Source organism: Bactrocera tryoni, chromosome 4 (assembly GCF_016617805.1).
Source record: "Bactrocera tryoni isolate S06 chromosome 4, CSIRO_BtryS06_freeze2, whole genome shotgun sequence".
NCBI classification, from domain to species: domain Eukaryota; kingdom Metazoa; phylum Arthropoda; class Insecta; order Diptera; family Tephritidae; genus Bactrocera; species Bactrocera tryoni.
The window spans coordinates 42,139,800-42,148,005 of NC_052502.1; the positions used below are offsets into that span (position 1 = coordinate 42,139,800).

Sequence of the window (8,206 nt, forward strand, 5' to 3'; positions counted from 1 at the left end):
AGTATCTACTGTAATGAAATCGGTACAATATGTGATGTAAATGTCCCTTGTCGTAACCAACGCAACACTTTCTTTGAAACATTTATTTTCGACACTGATTTCTACTTCTAATATATTTTTATATATTTTCAGTGGGAATATTCAATTTTACTCAAACACAAACCTGCAGCACTTTCTAAGTATCCTCCAACTGCCGTCTGCCACTAAAGTAGGTCACAAATGGCACCACGGGGCGTATGCGTAACATTTTACATTTCATTTGTTGGGTAAAAGTCTACAACAAAAAATGGTCAAATATTATTATAAATTTAGTTAATGCCTAACAAATAAATAATGTTTTGTTCAATGCATGATTTGACCCTTCGCTATTATGTTATTGGACAACCACAGCACATAAATGTACACTTTCAATATTCACCACTTGTGTCATGGCATTCGCTGAATTTATCGTAATAATTCATATATTAAAACTAACAATAGTATTTGCTGCAATTGTAGAATAGTTTTCAACAGAAGCATTATTTATAGTTTTTTTAATGTGCGACTTTTGATTTATGTATGTTGGTGCGTAGGCAGACTAACAGCGAGATTTAAATCTCTTTAATTTAAAAGCTTTATGAAAGCACGTAAGCCCACTAAATGCAGAAAACTGTGATCAACAATAAAACGAAACCATTTTGCAATTTAATTTTACTTTTTTATGGATTTAACACTCAGATTAAAACCTCAGCGAAACTTAAATAGCTTTCACTCAAAGTTTTCAGTATAAACTATTATTTTTTAAGTGAAATTCATGTATGCCCATTTACAAAGAAAAACCAACACAAAAGGTAACGCAATGACATGAAACTGCAACCTGAAATAAACTTTTGCAGGTGATTTTTAACAACTTTTTGATAGACTTTAAATACTCAAACATCAAAAGAGAAAGAGCTTAATCCTGCTTATATAGAAACCGTAGTGAAATTGTGAAAATAAAAAGAACGAATCAGCATTAAAAATTGCTCGAAAAAAATAGAGGAAGACGCAAAAATAATCATTTGAGATGCCGTGCACAAAATTTCCTAAAAACAAGGTTATTCAGGCAGTGTACTCTGTAGGAAGTCCTTTATTCTGAGGACGAACGGAGATAAGCACCCGCCTTTCTTGCACTAGAAACCATTTAAATAAGTCAATATCGTTCTAGCAAAAAGTCATTTCACACACAAGGGTTAACCTCTAAATATTTGGTATCAAACGCAATTTGAAATGGTGGAAACCTGACGAAGGGCTCAACAAAGAGAACCTCATACAACAGTGAACGATAAAGGATGTGGTAATGGATTAGGGAGTATATAGCCCCTGGTTCGGATGTAGTTTATTGGGTCAAATATGGAGAAGATTTTGTGTTAAAATATTTGATAAAATAATTTGAAGGAGAGTTTTGTGGATTTGAGTTATTTGATAACTACTACTGCCTACACGACAATGCTGAAACCTTGAGCCTCTGGTAACTGTCTGATGTACCTAAAAAATAGCGAACACCACCCTTGTTCTCCATCCGCAGTCACTGCACTTAGCATAAGTAATAAAGTACAACGGAGTGGCCAGAAACGATTATTTTACATATGGCTCAAGCAGCTCACTACTTCCGGTCTTTGACCAAGTATCTTCTGGGTAGCCTAAGAATATCCGTTTGAAGGTGACCTTAAATAAGAAGGCGAAACACTCCATTCACAGGGTTTTGCGTTGGGTTTGGGACCCGCCACGTAAAAAGCGCCCCAATGAAAGATTACCAACTGCCTCGGATGAGAGAGAAATAAGAACTACGATTTGAGGGCATGCACCTGGAACGTCCGGTACCTTAATTGTTAAGGTGCAGCTGCCCCATGATATTGATATTATCGGCCTAAAAACCCGCGCCGTTAGTCCTGCTTTTTCCAGACTGGACAAGGAAACAAAGCAAATGGATCTGACAGTGAACGAGCGCAAAACGAATTATCTCCTATCATCGAACAAACAGTCGTCGCACTCGCGACTTGGCTCTCACGTCACTGTTGACAGTCATAACTTTGAAGTCGTAGCTAATTTCGTCTATCTTGGAACCAGTGTAAACACCGCCAACAATGTCAGCCGAAAATCGAACGCAGGATAACTCTTGCCAACAGGGTCTACTTAGGACTGAGTAGGCAATTGAGAAGTAAAGTCCTTACTCGACGAACAAAAACCAAACTCTATAAGTCACTCATAATTCCCGTCCTGCTATATGGTGCAGCGGCCTGGACGATGACAACAACTGAGGAGTCGACGTTGAGAGTTTTCGAAAGAAAAGTTCTGCGAAAGATGTATGGTCCTTTGCGCGTTGGCCACGTCGAATATCGCATTCGATGGAACGAAGAGCTGTACGAGATATATAACGACATTGACATAGTTCAGCGAATTAAAAGACAGCGGCTACGCTGGCTAGGTCATGTTGCCCGGATGGACGAAAACACTCCAGCTCTGAAAGTATTCGACGCAGTACCCGCCGGGGGAAGCAAAGGAAGAGGAAGACATCCACTCTGTTGGAAGGATCAAGTGGAGAAGGACCTGGTTTCGCTTGGAATATCCAATTGGCGCCACCTAGCGAAAAGTAGAAACGACTGGCGCGCTGTTGTTAACTCGGCTATAATCGCTTAAGCGGTGTCTACGCCAATAAAGAAGAAGAAAGACATTTAACGTTCAAGCGAGAAATGTCACCAATCAATGAGATGTGGGCGCTCAACTGGTAGTAGCAAAAGCTACAAGGTCTTACCAGAGGCGTTAACTTGGTACCAAGGGAAGCTGTTAGCCTTTGGAGTCAACTCACTCATTGGGCTTGGCCCTTTGTGGAGATTCGTGGTGGCTGTGGTTGAAACCTAAAGGCAGGTAGGGTTCAAAAACCCAATTTGGAGTCGCACCTAAAGTACGGCAGAGATTTTAGATCAGCCTCGCACCCGACCAAGTTGATAAAGGTGTCCCTATTCACCTTAACCAATTGGAGTCAAAAATGCGTGCAAAATGTATTTATACTTTGGGGCGCTGATCAACGCATTGTATTGATCTATGTGCTTCAAAGAAGGAACCGTGAGGTAAGGCCGTCGCCGGCGGGTACTCAGATAAATCACAGTAATTTTTGTTCAAGATCGGACAGTATCTCTTCGATTCCGTCCTTGGAGTAAAGCATCACGCTTGTCATTAGATAGTTACCAGTCGAAATACTCGAACGAGTCTTCGAAAATTGAACTCAACGAAAATTGGACTCATATGAGATCATCCTCAATAAATTTGGAGTTTTGTGTGTTTTCTAAAAAAAAGGGAACTTCAAAATGGATCACCCTTTATAATTATGTTTTGTACGTGACAACGTTACGATTCTGGCCATTTAAGAAAGCGGCACTATCATAATAGATACGACTTTCAATTGTGTTTTATTTAGGAATCCTAAATACTTGTAGGTAGGTAAAGTTGTTACTCAGCACAATCTCATTATATTGAATTTTTTTTTATAATATTAATTACCGTTAAGCGAAAAAAAATAATATATATCTCCACGAAATGCATATATTTGGAATGGTATCTCAATTGACGACCAGACTCCGAGTATATTTATGCTTTGTGATTTTATTAATAATCCATTAGCTACATGGAGGCCGCTTTAGACTGTATAAGGCAGGACCCTCATTTCAGCTGATTAAATCAACACGCATTTCAAACACTTCAAACACAGAGAGAAAACAAATATGCATTCAGCAGTGATATATACGGGAATATATTCAGATACACATACATATATACACCATTAACGATATTAACGATATCAGGGCTGTAGCACTGCCGACGGGCTACCATTTGTAGGTGGTAAATAAAATTTTATCGCTGCCAATCGATGTGTCGCACGCATTATTGCACATTTTTAAATAAATATACAAAAAAAACGGGCAAAAGTACTATAAATATGTACGGGCATTTTCAAACGTTTGTGCGACCACCATTTGCATGTGTGGGCGCCAACAAAAATGGCTGCGTTAAATGGAATGCCACGCGTGATACGCGCGACTGTCCTAACAGCAACAACAGCAACAGTGAAGACGAAATATCAGCGCTTCAACCAACTTATATGTAGGTATATATATATATATCGGGTGATTTTTTAAGAGCTTATAGATAACTTTTTAAAAAAAAAAAACGCATTTTGGAAATTTGCAAAATCTCATCGGTTCTTTATTTGAAACGTTAGATTGGTTCATGACATTTACTTTTGAAGATAATTTCTCATTTAAATGTTGACCGCGGCTGCGTGTCTTAGGTGGTCCATTCGGAAAGTCCAATTTTGGGCAACTTTTTCGAGCATTTCGAGCATTTCGGCCGGAATAGCCCGAATTTCTTCGGAAATGTTGTCTTCCAAAGCTGGAATAGTTGCTGGCTTATTTCTGTAGACTTTAGACTTGACGTAGCCCCACAAAAAATAGTCTAAAGGCGTTAAATCGCATGATCTTGGTGGCCATCTTACGGGTCCATTTCTTGAGATGAATTGTTCTCCGAAGTTTTCCCTCAAAATGGCCATAGAATCGCGAGCTGTGTGGCATGTAGCGCCATCTTGTTGAAACCACATGTCAACCAAGATGCTAACAAACTTTTTGTTGCCAAAAATGGAAGAACTGAACTTGGTTGACATGTGGTTTCAACAAGATGGCGCTACATGCCACATAGCTCGCGATTCTATGGCCATTTTGAGGGAAAACTTCGGAGAACAATTCATCTCAAGAAATGGACCCGTAAGTTGGCCACCAAGATCATGCGATTTAACGCCTTTAGACTATTTTTTGTGGGGCTACGTCAAGTCTAAAGTCTACAGAAATAAGCCAGCAACTATTCCAGCTTTGGAAGACAACATTTCCGAAGAAATTCGGGCTATTCCGGCCGAAATGCTCGAAAAAGCTGCCCAAAATTGACTTTCCGAATGGACCACCTAAGACGCAGCCGTGGTCAACATTTAAATGAAATTATCTTCAAAAAGTAAATGTCATGAACCAATCTAACGTTTCAAATAAAGAACCGATGAGATTTTGCAAATTTTATGCGTTTTTTTTTTTTAAAAAGTTATCAAGCTCTTAAAAAATCACCCGATATATAAAGTAAGTGGTATGTAAAGCACATAAGCAGATACACAGCTGTAAATGGATGTGAGTACACACATCTACCTTGGGGCACTCAATGGCTCGGCTGAAGTGCAGTAGCGTTGCAGCTACGAGTTCTCTTGCCACACACTTGAGGCAAACAAGTGCATCCACAAGTACACACACTGTGTACAATTAAGCAAATTCAACTGCAATTGGTACACATTCGCATTTGCGCTTCAAGTATTAGCTCACTCACACATCGCAACGCCGTGGGCATAATCATTTATTTCTGCGCTGAAAGTTTTACTCTTCAATACAGGGCGACTAAAGTTTTAATTTGCGCGAATGTTTAAGCACCTTTGAGAATAGATGAACTGTTAATGCATTACAATTTGCATAAAGTGATTTACTCAGGTAATACTGCACCACCGCTTAATCGAACAACTCATTTGAACCATTCTAAATGCTGGAAGGCAAGAAGCAAGTTCTTCTTAGAACCGCACTGGTTATTTGGAAAAATATATATCAGTCTTACTGTGGTTTGTTATGTCTTAAAAAAAAGTGAGATGAAGTCGCACTTATTCTTAGTCCCCATATACCGACTATTATGATTTTTCGCGCTTACGCCCTAAGAAATCTTGGTTTTTTTGAAAATTCAAGTTATAAGAGAATAATCCTAGTAGCTTTGTTTAAAAAGTTTTAGAATAATCTCCGCATGAAGTAAATTTTGCTATTCCATTCTTACTTAGTTCTTAGCATGTAAAGGTAGAAAAGCTCTACTTAACTCATTAGAACACTTGTTTCCTACCCGCAAGCACCACAAAGTGCTCTTTATATAAATTATAATATGATACACTACGTAATTGGTTTAGTTTCTCAGCAATAGAAGCTGCTTATTGCTTTCGAAAAGATATATAATTTATCTTAAGTTAGCCTACGGACTTAAAGTCCCATTGCTGTCTTATGAAATCAAAGCATATCATTTCTAAAATTGTACAAACATCAGCTACTGTTAGAGAAATTATTGCTTATTATAGAAAGAATAGCTATGATTTTACGGAATATCTGTTCACCCATAAACTTTTATTCATATAACTTTTTGCGGAATAAATGAATATAGCGATAGCAATACTTGACAGCTAATAAGAAGGCATGAATATCTCATTCAAAACTGTATTTATCGATATAATTAAAGAAAAATCAGTTCTTTGGAAACCTGTTCATTATTAAAATTAAGTTCTAGAACATGCGAATTAAAATCTCCCAATCTTCAATTATTTGGAACCTAAAGATGAGCTTGGTGCGCTTTAGCGTCTGGAAAGCCAACTTCTTCGCTAATTTTGTCTTTAGGCACAGTGTGACTTGTCCTAAAATCCTGTCCTGTGGCGCGCATGATTACGAAGATTTTTGATATTTGCTAAAACTACTAAACGAACGGTCACCACTTACAACAGAAACGGATAAAGTGAAAAATAGTCTCAAACCAATTCAAGTGTTTGGGAGAATTCATCCTATGGAGTAGGAGTTTCAAAATTTGTATCGGAAAAGTGTCTGAGGTGGGTGGTTCATTGAACAAATTTTCAGATACATCAACGGTGTACTTTCAGCTTCTTTCATAGCATGGAACAGCCATGGAAATGAGAACAATTCGTTTATTTCAATTTCTTCTTTACTATAATTTTCATCTATTTTTACCTAAATGAGGTATTTTCCATGATTTTTTTTCTTGTTGATGATAGCATCTCTGCAATCCCCAAGAAGGTTTTATATAATTCTAACTTGAGCATCGATGATGGCATTGATCTGTTGAAGAACCAATTTTCTCACATTGATTGACTAAAAAGTTTTAAGCCATATCGAGACCATCAAAGTGCACTCAAATTGACTCATATATAGTATTTCAAAATTCCATCAACGTCTCGACAAGTTTCGTTATAAGGTTGAGCTTTTTAACCTCTTTCTAAGCGTTTATTAATCTGGTAAGATTTTTCATAAATGTTTTGACGTCCACGTTTCTGGCAGACCTCCTTATATTAGAAAGACTGTGAAGTGAATTGGGTATTTTGGATTTCAGAAACTCCTTACATTCTGTGCAGCTACTGAGAATATTGAAACTCAAGTACAGTGTTCAGCCGAGGCTCCAGTCAAATTCAGTCTGTTGGCACCACAGGGCGAAAGAACTGTTTAAATGTTTTGACGTTGCATGTGATTTTGCGATCCTTCACATTTACCACTTATATTACTACCATTATCTTAGCCCTGCGAGACGAGTTTTTGTAGTACACACAGTACACAACATTTACAACTTTTTTAAGAAATTCACGTTCTGTAAAGAATGTGGTTCGAGAGCTTCGCTCAACTCATGGTCAACATATTTGGCCTACTGTGCTACTATTCGCAACATCATCGTCCATTTTGAGACCCAGCATTCATTATTTGATAATATTCGACCGAATAGACCAAAACATCGCGTGTCTCAAGCGCCAGTTACCAGTCGAAATGCTCGAAAGAGTCATCGAAAATTGGACTCAACGGATAGACCATCTGATATATCAATATTTGAGTGAGTAATCTTCAAAAAATAAATTCCCAAGGATGTGCTTTTAAATGATAATAAACATTCCCCATTAAATTTGAAGTTTCTATGTTTTTTACGTAGAAAACCTCGAAATTGAAGACCCTTTAGTAGATGTTTTTTGAATTCAAGAACTCCGGGCCCGGGGGTAATCTTGATTTATCTCGAAAAATAATTAAAAAGAACTTTTCAATTAATTTTTTCCCATAATAAATGAAATAGAAAGAAAAGTAAGCAAAATAAGTCTTAAATTTCTGAATGCAGACTTAAAGCCACAATACAATACCTAAACATACTGCCGTAATCATATCCGTATTGCAATGGTGTGGCGACTGTTGTTGGTAGTTGTCGACATGAGACAGCGGAAAGAATGCGAGAATGTGCAACATAATGCAAATACGGATACACCTTACGCATGCAAGGATTCGTTGGACCCACATTTCTACATACATATATGCTATATATACACTAAGGTTCAGGTAAAGGTGTCAATAGATCGTGGCATAAAATC

At 37.7% G+C, this 8,206-nt stretch overlaps 1 protein-coding gene across 2 annotated transcripts in view; it reads left to right on the top strand.

Annotated features, from left to right (window-relative positions):
* LOC120773776 overlaps nt 1-628 on the top strand; it is a 179,904-nt gene extending 179,276 nt beyond the window's left edge. For both annotated transcript variants that reach the window (XR_005705188.1, XR_005705189.1), the window contains exon 9: nt 133-628. The gene's annotated coding sequence lies outside the window, so the exon portion shown is untranslated. The remainder of the gene's footprint in view (nt 1-132) is intronic.
* Nucleotides 629-8,206: the final 7,578 nt, after the last annotated feature.